The sequence below is a fragment of the Bos grunniens genome, chromosome 16 (genome assembly GCF_055505025.1).
Source record: "Bos grunniens cultivar Pamir isolate PY7600 chromosome 16, Bosgru_T2T1.0, whole genome shotgun sequence".
Classification (NCBI taxonomy): domain Eukaryota; kingdom Metazoa; phylum Chordata; class Mammalia; order Artiodactyla; family Bovidae; genus Bos; species Bos grunniens.
The window spans coordinates 52,071,297-52,086,047 of NC_141180.1; positions in this window are offsets into that span (position 1 = coordinate 52,071,297).

Genomic DNA, 14,751 nt, shown 5'->3' on the forward strand with positions numbered 1-14,751 from the left:
GTGGTCCTCAAAAAACATATATTGACAGGGGCAGAAAGTTGGGGTGGGGAGGCAGACTTTATTATCTGCCTTGAAAGAAAAGTGAAAGTGAAAGTCGCTCAGTCATGTCCAACTCTTTGTGACCCCATGGAATTCTCCAGGCCACAATACTGGAGTGGGTAGCCTCTCCCTTCTCCAGGGGATCTTCCCAACCCAGGGATCGAGCCCAGGTCTCATGCATTGCAGGCAGATTCTTTATCAGCTGAGCCAAAAGGAAAGCCCAGGAAAATTGGAGTGGGTAGCCTATCGCTTCTCCAGCAGATCCCGAGTCAGGAATTGAACCAGGGTCTCCTGAATTGCAGGCAGATTCTTTACCAACTGAGCTATGAAGGAAGCCTATCTGCCTTGAGTGTGGGTATAAATAGCCTTTGTTTTTCTCCTTTCTTTGCAACACAATTACTTCATGTGAAAATGTAAGGGTATCTTATTTTGCCCCCTTAGCCAAGAGAGGGCTGACGATGTAATGCAAGAGCATCCTCTTTCTGCTCGCCTTTCATCTCATGATGGAGCCAAGATTCTGCTCAGAGAGAGGTACTGCCCCTGCCAGTGCCTGCCCTGGAGGCTGCCAGGCAAGGAGCTTTCCTGTATAATTCACAAGCAGCCTGGGCAAGCTGAGGGAAGAAATCCACAGGAGGACTGCCTGCTCAGGAAACACCTGGTAGGGAAGGCCACACATGGTCAGAGGAGCTGAGGGCCTGGGGCCTCCAAGCAAGGACAAATGTCCCCAAAAACCTTCCATGCGCTGTTCCCAGAATAAAGGATGGAAAGGTGGGGTGTGCCCAAAGGGTTCTGAATCCAGTCAGAGAAAGGCATAGGATGAGGACTATTCATAGAAATCCGTATTTATCACACGTGGCTGGCATTTTCCTGTTTATCTTTCTGCCTTGACAAATTCAGCTGGGACTTTTTTTTTTTGGCTGCCCGCCACGGCTTGTGGGATCTTAGTTCCTTAACCAGGGATAGAATCTGGGCCTCCGGCAGTGGAAGTGAGGAGTCCTAACCACTGGACTGCCAGTGAATTTCTTCTTGAGGAAAGGGCCATTATCTGGACTTCATAGCCCTGCCACTGGATACCTAGTGAAGTCATTCAGCACTGTGTGTGGAGACAAGTTAGCTGGTTATTGAACTTGGGGAGGCAATATAGGATAACAGTTAGGTGTAGGAATCAGACTGCTTGGCTTTTGCATTAGCTAGCTGGTTGAATTTGGGAGAGTTATATGACCTCTTTGTGCCCAGGATATCTACAGGAAAAAAAAAAAAATCAGTAATAATATTAGATCTACGTAGTGAGACTTGAAAGAGATAATCCATATAAGTGCCTGGTATGTCAGTATGAACAAAATCAAAGTCCCCAAACCCATCCCGACCCTGCTTGCACCCGCATCTTTGTTTCTGCCATTCTGCTCTTTGGGGATTCCCTGGGCCCAGTCCTCACCAGTCACAGAGGTTAACCTATGCCTCCTGTTTCTCCAGAGTTCACCTCAAGCACCACTTTCTCTCAGAGAGCCTCTCGCTCAATCTCTTGTCCCATCAGCCACACAGCCCTGTGTTTTCATACTTTTGTGGTATTCATCACGTTTTCCCTCCAACTGTATAATGTACAAAGGACCTCAGGTTACTCGCTCTGTTTCATCTCTGTTTCCCTCTGAAGTGCCAAGTGAGAGGCTGCCTGAAAGTGAAAGTTGTTCAGTTGTGCCCGACTCTGCAACCCCATGGATTATATAGTCCATGAAATTTTCCAGGCCAGAATACTAGAGTGCGTAGCCTTTCCCTTCTCCAGGGGATCTTCCCAACCCAGGGATCGAACCCAGGTCTCCTGCATTGCAGGCGGGTTCTTTACCAGCTGAGCCACAAGGGGAGTGCCAAGTGAGAGGAGGCCTAGACTGAACATATTGGTGTTTCTATGTTTTCCTGTCACAAGGATTCAAAAACCCAGTTCAATTCGACTTATGATGTGGAAGGATTTTTCTTTTTTTTTTTTAGGATTTTTCTTCCTTCCACATTTTTCTCCCTTTCCATGAAATGGAAAATTCCTGAAGAAATATATTCAGGCTTCACGTGTGGTGCCATCAGAGCTCAGGCTCTGTGTCCTGGAATTCCCTCAGCTCTGGTTTCTGAGGTGTCATCTCTGTTCTCAGTACAGTCAGTAGCAACAATCTTCTCAGTTCAAGTCTAGGGAGAGAATGTATTTCTCTAAACAGCAAATGAGAGTCTTTAACTTCACTCTGGTCAGGCCAGTTTACATCAGGTACTCATCCCTTAACCCATGAGAGACAATTGAGGCAAGAGGGTGGGATCCCCCGGTCATTCAGTTTGCCCTCAAATGAGGTGACATTCAACTCCTCTCAAACTCCTGCCGCTCCACACTGGGGACACCAAACACAAGTGAGGGGCTGCTGAAGAAGGAAGAGATACTGGACAGAAAACCCTTTATTACTCACAGAGTACTCAATCCATGCAGATTAAATAAAAGAGCATAGAATAAATAGCAGTGTGTGTGTGAATATATATATATATATATATATATATTTATCAATCACACTTGTCTGCTAGTCTTTACAATATCTTTGTCAGGCAGTTTCTGGGTAACTTTTTAGATAACACTTAAGTGCAGCAACAACAATCATTGGCCTTGGAACATTTAGAATTCAACATACCTTATTAAAGTCCATTTCTATATCTTATTTTATTTCATCTTTCAAACCTCAGAAGTAAACATATCCTCATTATTCAAGCAAGTCTCTCCTTTATTTAGTTATTTTTAATCATGTAACAGCACTGGTCATAGAAAACACCCTCTTCCAACAACACAAGAGAAGACTCTACGCATGGACATCACCAGATGGTCAACACCGAAATCAGATTGATTATGTTCTTTGCAGCCAAAGATGGAGAAGCTCTATACAGTCAATAAAAACAAGACTGGGAGCTGACTGTGGCTCAGATCATGAACTCCTTATTACCAAATTCATACTTAAACTGAAGAAAGTAGGGAAAACCACTAGACCATTCAGGTATGACCTAAATCAAATCCCTTATGATTATACAGTAGAAGTGAGAAATAGATTTAAGGGCCTAGATCTGATAGACAGAGTGCCTGATGAACTATGGAATGAGGTTCGTGACATTGTACAGGAGACAGGGATCAAGACCATCCCCATGGAAAAGAAATGCAAAAAAGCAAAATGGCTGTCTGGGGAGGCCTTACAAATAGCTGTGAAAAGAAGAGAAGTGAAAAGCAAAGGAGAAAAGGAAAGATATAAGCATCTGAATGCAGAGTTCCAAAGAATAGCAAGAAGAGATAAGAAAGCCTTCCTCAGGGATCAATGCAAAGAAATAGAGGAAAACAACAGAATGGGAAAGACTAGAGATCTCTTCAAGAAAATCAGAGATACCAAGGGGACATTTCATGCAAAGATGGGCTCAATAAAGGACAGAAATGGTATGGATCTAACAGAAGCAGAAGATATTAAGAACAGGTGGCAAGAATACACAGAAAAACTGTACAAAAAAGATCTTCACCACCCAGATAATCACAATGGTGTGATCACTGACCTAGAGCTAGACATCCTGGAATGTGAAGTCAAGTGGGCCTTAGAAAGCATCACTACGAACAAAGCTAGTGGAGGTGATGGAATTCCAGTTGAGCTCTTCCAAACCCTGAAAGATGATGCTGTGAAAGTGCTGCACTCAATATGTCAGCAAATTTGGAAAACTCAGCAGTGGCCACAGGACTGGAAAAGGTCAGTTTTCATTCCAATCCCAAAGAAAGGCCATGCCAAAGAATGCTCAAACTACCGCACAATTGTACTCATCTCACATGCTAGTAAAGTCATGCTCAAAATTCTCCAAGCCAGGCTTCAACAGTATGTGAACCGTGAACTTCCTGATGTTCAAGCTGGTTTTAGAAAAGGCAGAGGAACCAGAGATCAAATTGCCAACATCCACTGGATCATCAAAAAAGCAAGAGAGTTCCAGAAAAACATATATTTCTGCTTTATTGACTATGCCAAAGCCTTTGACTGTGTGGATCACAATCAACTGTGGAAAATTCTGAAAGAGATGGGAATACCAGACCACCTGATCTGCCTCTTGAGAAATTTGTATGCAGGTCAGGAAGCAACAGTTAGAACTGGACATGGAACAACAGACTGGTTCCAAATAGGAAAAGGAGTATGTCAAGGCTGTATATTGTCACCCTGTTTATTTAACTTATATGCAGAGTACATCATGAGAAATGCTGGACTGGAAGAAGCACAAGCTGGAATCAAGATTGCCAGGAGAAATATCAATAACCTCAGATATGCAGATGACACCACCCTTATGGCAGAAAGTGAAGAGGAACTCAAAAGCCTCTTGATGGAAGTGAAAGTGGAGAGTGAAAAAGTTGGTTTACAGCTCAACATTCAGAAAACGAAGATCATGGCATCTGGTCCCATCACTTCATGGGAAATAGATGGGGAAACAGTGGAAACAGTGTCAGACTTTATTTTTGGGGGCTCCAAAATCACTGCAGATGGTGACTGCAGCCATGAAATTAAAAGACGCTTACTCCTTGGAAGGAAAGTTATGACCAACCTAGACAGCATATTAAAAAGCAGAGACATTACTTTGCCAACAAAGGTTCGTCTAGTCAAGTCTATGGTTTTTCCTGTGGTCATGTATGGATGTGAGAGTTGGACTGTGAAGAAGGCTGAGCGCCAAGAATTGATGCTTTTGAGGTGTGGTGTTGGAGAAGACTCTTGAGAGTCCCTTGGACTGCAAGGAGATCCAACCAGTCCATTCTGAAGGAGATCAGCCCTGGGATTTCTTCGGAGGGAATGATGCTGAAGCTGAAACTCCAGTACTTTGGCCACCTCATGTGAAGAGTTGACTCATTGGAAAAGACTCTGATGCAGGGAGGGATTGGGGGCAGGAGGAGAAAGGGACGACAGAGGATGAGATGGCTGGATGGCATCACTGACTGGATGGACGTGAGTCTGAGTGAACTCTGGGAGTTGGTGATGGACAGGGAGGCCTGGCCATCATGAGGTCGGGAAGAGTCAGACATGACTGAGCGACTGAACTGAACTGAACAGCACCTATATAGCCATCCCCAAGAGACTCCTGCCTTCCTCCATCTCAAGGAAATTCATCCTGAATCCTGTGTTCTCACTTATTTGCTTGTCTTTTCATATTATTTTATGTCATCTCTATGTATTTCTACAAAGTACATTTTTATTCTAGTCATTTTTAACTGCATCAAAAGGGTCTCATCATGCATGTAATTGTTTGGAATTTATTTTTCATATATTGCTAAGATCCAACCATATTGTTACATGAGGCTGTAGTTCATGTTGTTGTAATTTCTGAATCATATTCCATTGTGGTAATAAAACAGAGCTTATCCATCTACTCTCCTTGTGATTGGCACTTGAGTTGTTTTGGGGTTTTTTGTTAGAGTGAAGAGAACAGATACTTATAAAAGAAGATCAACAAGGAGAAACTTACTCTGTAGACAACAAAACCTATCATGAAGCTATAGTAGTGAAGCTGTGTAGTGCTGGCTCAGGGACAGACAAACTGACCAATGGAATAGAATGGGATGGTATGAAACTTTGCTGTGTGTCAGAGGTGGTATTTAAGACTAGTGGGGAAAGGAGAGACTACTCCATAAGTAGAGTTGGATAAAATTATTATCCCAAGTGAAAAAGGATGAAGTCAAATTCCTACCTCAGAGTATAAGCAAACGTAGACATCAAATGGATCAAGATCTTAAATAAAAAAAAAAATTTTTTTCTCTTTCTGACTTACTTCACTCTGTATGGCAGATTCTAGGTCCATCCATGTCTCTACAAATAACCCTATTTCTTTCCTTTTAGTGGCTGAGTAATATTCCATTGTATATATGTACCACATCTTCTTTATCGATTCATCTGTCATTGGACATTAGGTTGTTTCCATGTCTTGCCTGTTCTAAATAGTAATGCAATGAAAAATGGCACAGATGAACCTATTTGTAGGGTAGGAATAGAGACACAGACATACAGAATGGACACGTGGACACAGAGGGGAAAAGGGAGGATGGGACAAACTGGGAGATTAGGATCAACATATGTACACTATGGCCGAGAAGGCAATGGCACCCCACTCCAGTACTCTTGCCTGGAAAATCCCATGGATGGAGGAGCCTGGTAGGCTGCAGTCCATGGGGTCGCTAAGAGTTGGGCACTACTGAGCGACTTCACTTTCACTTTTCACTTTCATGCATTGGAGAAGGGAATGGCAGCCCACTCCAGTGTTCTTGCCTGGAGAATCCCAGGGACGGCGGAGCCTGGTGGGTTGCCGTCTATGGGGTCGCACAGAGTCGGACACGACTGAAGCGACTTAGCAGCAGCATGTACACTATGGACAAAGCTAGTGGAGGTGATGGAATTCCAGCTGAGCTCTTCCAAACCCTGAAAGATGATGCTGTGAAAGTGCTGCACTCAATATGCCACCAAATTTGGAAAACTCAGCAGTGGCCACAGGACTAGAAAAGGTCAGTTTTCATTCCAATCCCAAAGAAAAGCAATGCCAAGGAATGCTCAAACTACCGCACAATTGTACTCATCTCACACGCTAGTAAAGTAATGCTCAAAATTCTCCAAGCCAGGCTTCAACAGTACATGAACCGTGAACTTCCAGATGTTCAAGCTGGATTTAGAAAGGCAGAGGAACCAGAGGTCAAATTGCCAACATCCACTGGATCATCAAAAAAGCAAGAGAGTTTCAGAAAAACATCTACTTCTGCTTTCTTGACTATGCCAAAGCCTTTGACTGTGTGGACCACAACAAACTCTGGAAAATTCTGAAAGAGATGGGAATACCAGACCACCTGACCTGTCTCCCGAGAAATCTGTATGCAGGTCAGGAAGCAACAGTTAGAACTGGACATGGAACAACAGACTGGTTCCAAATCAGGAAAGCAGTACGCCAAGGCTATATATTGTCACCCTGCTTATTTAACTTCTATGCAGAGTACATCATGAGAAATGCTGGGCTGGATGAAGCACAAGCTGGAATCAAGATTGCCAGGAGAAATATCAATAACCTCAGGTATGCAGATAACACCACCCTTATGGCAGAAAGCGAAGAAGAACTAAAGAGCCTCTTGATGAAAGCGGAAGAGGAGAGTGAAAAAGCTGGTTTAAAACTCAACATTCACAAAACAAAGATCATGGCATCTGGTCCCATCACTTCATGGGAAATAGATGGGGAAACAGTGGAATCAGTGAGAGACTTTATGTTTTTGGGCTCCAAAATCACTGCAGATGGTGACTGCAGCCACGAAATTAAAAGACTCTTGTTCCTTGGAAGAAAAGTTATGACCAACCTAGACAGCATATTAAAAAGCAGAGACATTACTTTGCCAATAAAGGTCCATCTAGTCAAACCTATGGTTTTTCCAGTAGTCATGTATGGATGTGAGAGTTGGACTATAAAGAAAGCTGAGCACTGAAGAACTAATGCTTTTGGACTGTGGTGTTGGAGAAGACTCTTGAGAGTCCCTTGGACTGCAAGGAGATCCAACCAGTCCATCCTAAAGGAAATCAGTCCTGAATATTCATTGGAAGGACTGATGCTGAAGCTGAAACTCCAATACTTTGGCCACCTGACGGGAAGAACTTACTCATTTGAAAAGACCCTGACACTGAGAAAGATGAAGGCAGGAGGAGAAGGGGACTACAGAGGATGAGATGGTTGGATGGCATCACTGACTCTGTGAACATGGGTTTGGGTAGACTCCAGGAGTTGGTGATGGACAGGGAGGCCTGGCATGCTGCGGTTCATGGGGTCGCAAAGAGTCGGACACAACTGAGCAACTGAACTGACTGACTGAAATATATATATGACTGAAATAAATATATACATGTTGCTGATTTACCTTGTGGTATAGCAGAAACTCACACAACTTTGTAAAGTAATTATATTCCAGTTTTAAAAAGTACATAAGAATTCTAATTAGACAATGTGGGTGAATCTTTTAGAACTTAGAGTTGGAAAAGACTTAAGACACAAAAAGCTTTTAACTAAAAAGGAGAAGCTGACAAATTTGACTACATTCAAGGTAAGAGCATTTGTTTGCCTATAGATTTTAGGCAAACAATTGCCAGGACTAAAGATTATTCTGCTGCTTTAAACCCCACCCCCATGATAAACCTTTTATAACCTGAGATTAGATTTGAATATACATTAAATTGTAGCTGACTTCATCGTCTTAAAGAGAACCATTGTTTCCTTCAAACTGTAAATAATAGTCTTATTGGAGCCAAATGACTCTCTTCAGTGGATATGGCTCCCCTCAACCAGGCGTTCCCCTCTTGCTTCCTGATTGCTCTCTTACTCCCACTTGAATGTGAACATCAGAGCCTTTACAGGCTTGAAATAGGGTTGGGAGGAAAAAAGATTAAAATCTGCAATATTAAAATAAATGGGATGTTATTCCTATCCCAAAGTAAAAATTTGAAGTTCCTGAAAATAAAGTTACTAGGACTTTGCTGGTGGTCCAGTGGTTAAGAATCTGCCCTGCAATGCAGGGGATGTGGGTTTGATCTCTAATCAAGCAACTAAGATCTCACATGCCACGGGGCCAACTAAGTCCTCATGCCGCAATGAAGACACAGCCAAAATGAAATAAATAAAGTTTCCAACGTGAACGTGAAGTCACTCAGTCGTGTCCAACTCTTTGCGACCCCATGGACTGTAGCCTACCAGGCTCCTCTGTCCATGGGATTTTCCAGGCAATAGTACTGGAGTGGATTGCCATTTCCTTCTCCAAGGGATCTTCCCAACCCAGGGATCGAACCCAGGTCTCCCGCATTGTAGACAGACGCTTTACCGTCTGAGCCACCATGGAAGTCTAGTTTCCAAAGAAGGTAATGAAAATTAATAAACTTTCCTTCTTCAAATATTTGTTGAGCACCAATGATCTGTCAGACACTGTGCTAGAAGCTACAAGTACAAAAGTAAATTAGATGCAGCCCTAACCTTAAGGAGACTACAATCTGTCACAGTAAGACAAGGAGACAATAGGGCAACAAGCATCCTTGGTGCTGTTAGAATTGTCGTAGGGTCCAGTAGGGCACCAAGGAAGAGATGGCCCATCCTACCAGAAGGGGCAGGGAATGTGGAGGAAAAGTAAGCATAGGAGAAGCTTGAAAGACGCAATTTAAGCAAAGACATAAAGGTATGAATAATAGAGTAATTAGGCTGCTGCTAAGTCGCTTCAGTTGTGTCTGATTCTTTGCAACCCTATGGACTGCAGCCCGCCAGACTCTTCCATCCATGGGATTCTCCAGACAAGAATACTGGAGTGGGTTGCCATTTTTTACTCCAGGAGATCTTCCCGACCCAGGTATCAAACCCTTGTCTCTAACATTGTCTCCTGCATTGGCAGGCGGATTCTTTACCACTTGCGCCACCTGGGAAATCCAAAATAATTATAGAGAAACAAAAGTAGCCAGTATGGCTGAAGCGTAGAGTCCATAGGAAGAGGTTAGATGAGACCACTGTGCAGTGTTAGGCAGAGGCCAGTGGGTGCGTGAAATTTCCCCTGGAAGCCCTAGGTTGCCACGGAAGACTTTTGAACAGGGAGTGACATCATTAAATTTGGTTTCAGGGAGATAACCTTGGAGTGTGGGTGGAGGGACTGAGAATGGTGGCAGAGACCTCCCCCAGGACAGAGACCATAATGGCTGAAACAAGGTATTAGCATCTGGAGAGGAAGGGCTGGGAGCGGTGTGAAGAATTTGGACACTGATTTGATTTCAAAGAAAAAGTAGCGGTACTTCCAGGAGGCCACTTTTACCCTAAAATAAGTCCTCGATGGTGTCAAAATTACAGCATAGCTCCTCTTGCCTAATAGACAGCAAACAACAATTTCAATGCACAGCACAGTATATATCCAATATTACAACAATCACACAAAGGGATGTACCTTAGGGTGACAGGTTCAGCCCCAACATCTTTATCTGTATTCCATGAATATCCTAGGCATCCAGGATACTCCTTTTCATTGGGGTTTTCTTTTTATGTGGATGTATGATGCAAACACACAAGCCTTTTTCAGATTCGTGCACATAATAAGAGAATATCATTATGAATTCATAACACAAACATTGACGGGCTGGAACCCAGATTTGTAAAAGGAAAGGCAAAGAAAAGGAATTTGGCAAGAAATCTATCAAAGATAAAGACACAACAGAAATGAGTCCCTGAGTTTCCCTGCTCAGCACTCAACAGTGATCTTGAGGCAGGAAAAAGATGCTCAAGACTGACCTGTTTCTTCCCCCACCATCAGTTCTCTTCTAGACGGTGGTTTCTCTGTGATTATTCTGTGAGCACGCCAGGTCACGGTAAACAAGCAGGGAACCAGCTATCCATTCTGCTTCCTTAGCATCTCCCACCTGTTCTCTCCTTTTTGCTGTCATACTGTCTGCAGGCCATCATTCCCTTTGACCTTGGCAACAGCCTAACATAGGACCTACTAGTAGGTCTTGATGCTCTGGAATCAGTGTCGGTAGGGAGACCTTCTCAATAAAGTGTGGCTCTTCTGATTGTTTATGCCTCTGATCTCTCTCCAGATTTATTTTTCTGAAATACAGATCTGATCATGTCGCTTCTGTTCAAAACTTGCTGTGGTCTCTCCTTCCTTGTAGACTGAGGTCTGGAAGTCACAGTCTGCTGTTAAGAACCCTATCAATCCCTCTAGACTTTCTGTTCTACAGTTTCTACCATTTTCCCCAGCCTCACATGCTCTTGCCATAACTCAGACTTCTTGCCCTCCCTGAACCCTGAGCTCTCCTCTTCTGTGCCTTTCTATCAAGTGTGTGTGTGTGTGTGTGTGTGTGTGCGTGCGTGCCTGTGTATTTATTTAATCAGCCTATACAAAGCATGGCCATTTAAAATCCCAAATCCTTTGCTTTTTTTCTATCTCTTGCCTGTATGCCTATAGGATGTAGTTTATGTCTGTTTGTTAGAATGCCAATTGTAGCATCTATTGGTCTGAAATGTTTTAAAGATGATTTTTCATTTATTATGGTTTTAGAGCCTCAGGAAAATAGGCATTCAACACTTTTTTTTTTTTTGTATCTCTCTGTCCAGTCTTTCCCGCACTTAGAAGGTAAGAAATGGCTGTTAAGTTGAATTGAACAATTCACTCACACTGCAGGTCTCTAAATCTCCAATATGAGCTACGATGATACAGAGGCTCCTCTTGACACAGTAAATTCCTTTGAGTTTATTGACTCTGCACGTGGGCATGAATAGGACAAGGAATGTCATTGTGTTCACTTATTACCTTATTCCCCAAGAGGCAGAAAAAGAACTTAGCTCACCAGCATTGGTCCTAACAACTTAGAAAAAAAATATGGTGAAGCAGACTTTGATGGTGTGTGGAGAGAAAAAAAATATGTTTGTTTTTTATGAAAGAAAATGAACTTAGCTCCATAATACCCTGAGGAACTGCCTTTGTGTTCAGTGTTTTTGGTTGTTTATTTTGAATCCCCATACATTAATATCCAAGAACTCATACAATTCAATAGCAAAAAAAAAAAAAATCCTAAATAATCTGATTTGAAAATGGGCAAAGGATCTGAATAAACATTTTTTTCAAAGAAGATAAATGAATGGCCAGTAGGTACACAAGAAGGATTCACGACACGATCATCAGGGAAATGCAAATCAAAACCACAGTGAAATACCACCTCACACCTATTAGAATGACTGTAAACAAAAAGACAAGGGAAAATAATTGCGGTGAGGATGCGGTGAAAAGGGAAACTTTGTGCCTTGTTGTTTGGATTATAAACTTGTACAGCCATCATGGAAAACAGTACGGAAGTTCCTCAAAAAATTAAAAATAGAATGACCATATGATCCAGTACTTCTACTTCTGGGAGTATATCTGAAGGAAATGAAAATACCATGTTGAAGAGTAGCTGCACCCCATGTTCATAGTGGCATTATACAATAGCAAAGACACGGGGACAACCTAGGTGTCCATCAGTGGATGGATAAAAAAGATGTAGTATATATACAATGGAATATTATTCAGCCATGAAAAAGAAGGAAATCCTGCCATTTGCAACAAAATGATTGGACCTTGAGAGCTAAGTAAAGTAAGTCAGAGAAATATAAATACTGTATGATCTCACTTATACGTAGAATTTTTTAAAAACTCAGAAAAAGAGATCAGATTTGTGGGCAGCAGAGGGGTGGGGTGGGGTGAATTAGATGAAGGTGGTCAACTGGTCAAATCTCGAGTTTAAGGTAGATAAGTACTAGGGAGGTAACGTATACAACATGATGAGTGGAGTTCTCACTGCTGTGTGGTACATTTGAAAGTTGTTAAGAGAGCAGATCCTTACTAAGAGTTCTCATCATAAGGGAAAAGAAAATTTTTTTGGTATCTATATGAGTTGATGGATGTTAATTAAACTTACTGTGGTAACTGTTTCACAATGTATGTGCGACAAATCGTGCTGTACACCTTAAACTTACGTAGTGCCATGTGCTAAATCATTTCAGTCGTGTCCAACTCTGGGTGACCCCACTGACTGCAGCCCACCAGGCTCCTCTGTCCACGGGATTCTCCAGGCAAGAATACTGGAATGGGTTGCCATGCTCTCCTCTGGGTGATTTTCCCCACATAGTGCTATAGGTCAATTATATCTTAATAAAACTGGATGGAGGGAGTTAGAAACCTCATAATTAACCATACTTCAGTCTCAGCCTTTTTAAATACTAATCATAGGGCATGCTAATAGGTGAATCTAGAAAAGAAGTTCCATAGTCAAATAAGTTTGTGAGATACTGGATTAAACAAAGACAACAGAATTTCTCAGGGCTTTTATCATGTTAATGAACTTTGAATCTCTAGGAGCCAGCATATGATATTCGACTGTTCTTAAATTTATTTGAAAATGGAATTCTTTTATAACAGTGCACTGTAGTAACCTAATATTTCATGGAACACATTTTGGGAAGCACTACTCTAATTTAATATTAATACCTGAAGACTGTATATGAGGATAAATATTTATTCATATATTTATTTATGGATGCATCTGGTCTTAGTTGTGGCACGCAGGCTCAGCAGTTGCCGCTCGAAGGCTTAGTTGTTCCATGGCGTGTGGGATCTTAGTTCCCTGAACAGAGATCAAATCCATGTCCCCCGCATTGGAAGGCAGATTCTTAACCACTGGACCACCAGGGAAGTCCCTGTATATGAGTTTTTGCATCTCCTATTACTCTTCTTATAAGGTTCAGAGGATTTCAACAGTGATTACAGAAGAAATATACATTTTATAACTTTTATGAATCCTTTATCTAACCCAGATAGATGGACTGTAGATTTTTTGTAAATATTCAGAGGAAAGCTCTCTAGTAATTTATGGAAAATGAGAGAATTTTTGTATCATTTCCAACCTTATCTTTTTATCCAGAATGGCACAGATTGTCTGTCTTTCAAGGCTCTGGGTAATTAAAAGAGAAGTTATGTTTTGAAATCAATGTCATATTATAGTAACAAGGAAGAAGTTGTTTATTTGTACACAAAGCAGTCTGTCTTACCCTCTATTTGAAATATGTTAGAATACAAAAGTTGTTTGGGAAGTGAGCCTAAACAGCCAAGATTTTGACTATGTTTGGAGCTTCCAGGAAACATGCCATTCTGGATAGCTGAGTTTTCTTAATTCCTAGTATTTAACTTATATTCTCATGAGTGTTATAAATTCTACCTTTTTGGTAGATCTTTTCTAAAACGTATATTATGCCACCTTGTCATCTTGACTACAGTACACTCCACATAAGGTTTTCACTCTGCTGTGACACAGGAAGATCTTGGTCAAAATCTTCCCTGGTGTTAGCTTTGTCTTTTTATTTCACTCTGGCCGGCAACTATTACTTCTCGGTTCTTGTCCCCACACCAGCCTCTTGTGGCCCCCATTCTTGTCTCCTTACTTTATAGAATTTGTTGTTGTTGATAAGTCACTAAGTCATGTCAAACTGTTTTGCAACCCCTATGGACTCTAACCCACCAGCCTCCCCTGTCCATGAGATTTCCTAGGCAAGAATACTGGAGTGGGTTGCCATTTCCTTCTCAGGGGATCTTCCTGACCCACGGATTGAACTCCAGTCTCCTGCCTTGGTAGGCAGATTCTTTAACATGAACCACCAGGGAAGCCCCTCATACAATTTATTTTATATTAACTTACTAATTTTCCATAGCAGACCATTACCCTTCTTAGAATCCTCTTTATTTTTTATAAGATGAAATTTCTTTTTTATTTTTAAATTTTATTATTTTTAATTTTGTCTGCACTGGGTCTTCATTGTGGTGCACAGGCTCTCTGGTTGTGGTACAGGCTTAGTAGCCCCTTGGTATGTAGGATGTTAATTCCCTAACCAGGGATGGAACCCACATCCCCTGCTTTGGAAGGTGGATTCTTAACCACTGGACCAGTGGCATTCCCTTAGAATCCTTTCTAAAACTAAGAGTCTAAGGTTCTACAAGAAAAATTTAGTCTTTAGCTGTATAGAGACTTTGGGGCTTATTTTATTTTTAAAAAGTGTGTTCTTAGGTAGGTGAGTTAGCCAGAAAGCTGAGTTATTAAGGAAAATCTAGTTAATTTATTTAACTTAGAAGTTTAATTCAGTTGACCAATGACCCCTGCATTTTAATTAATGAGG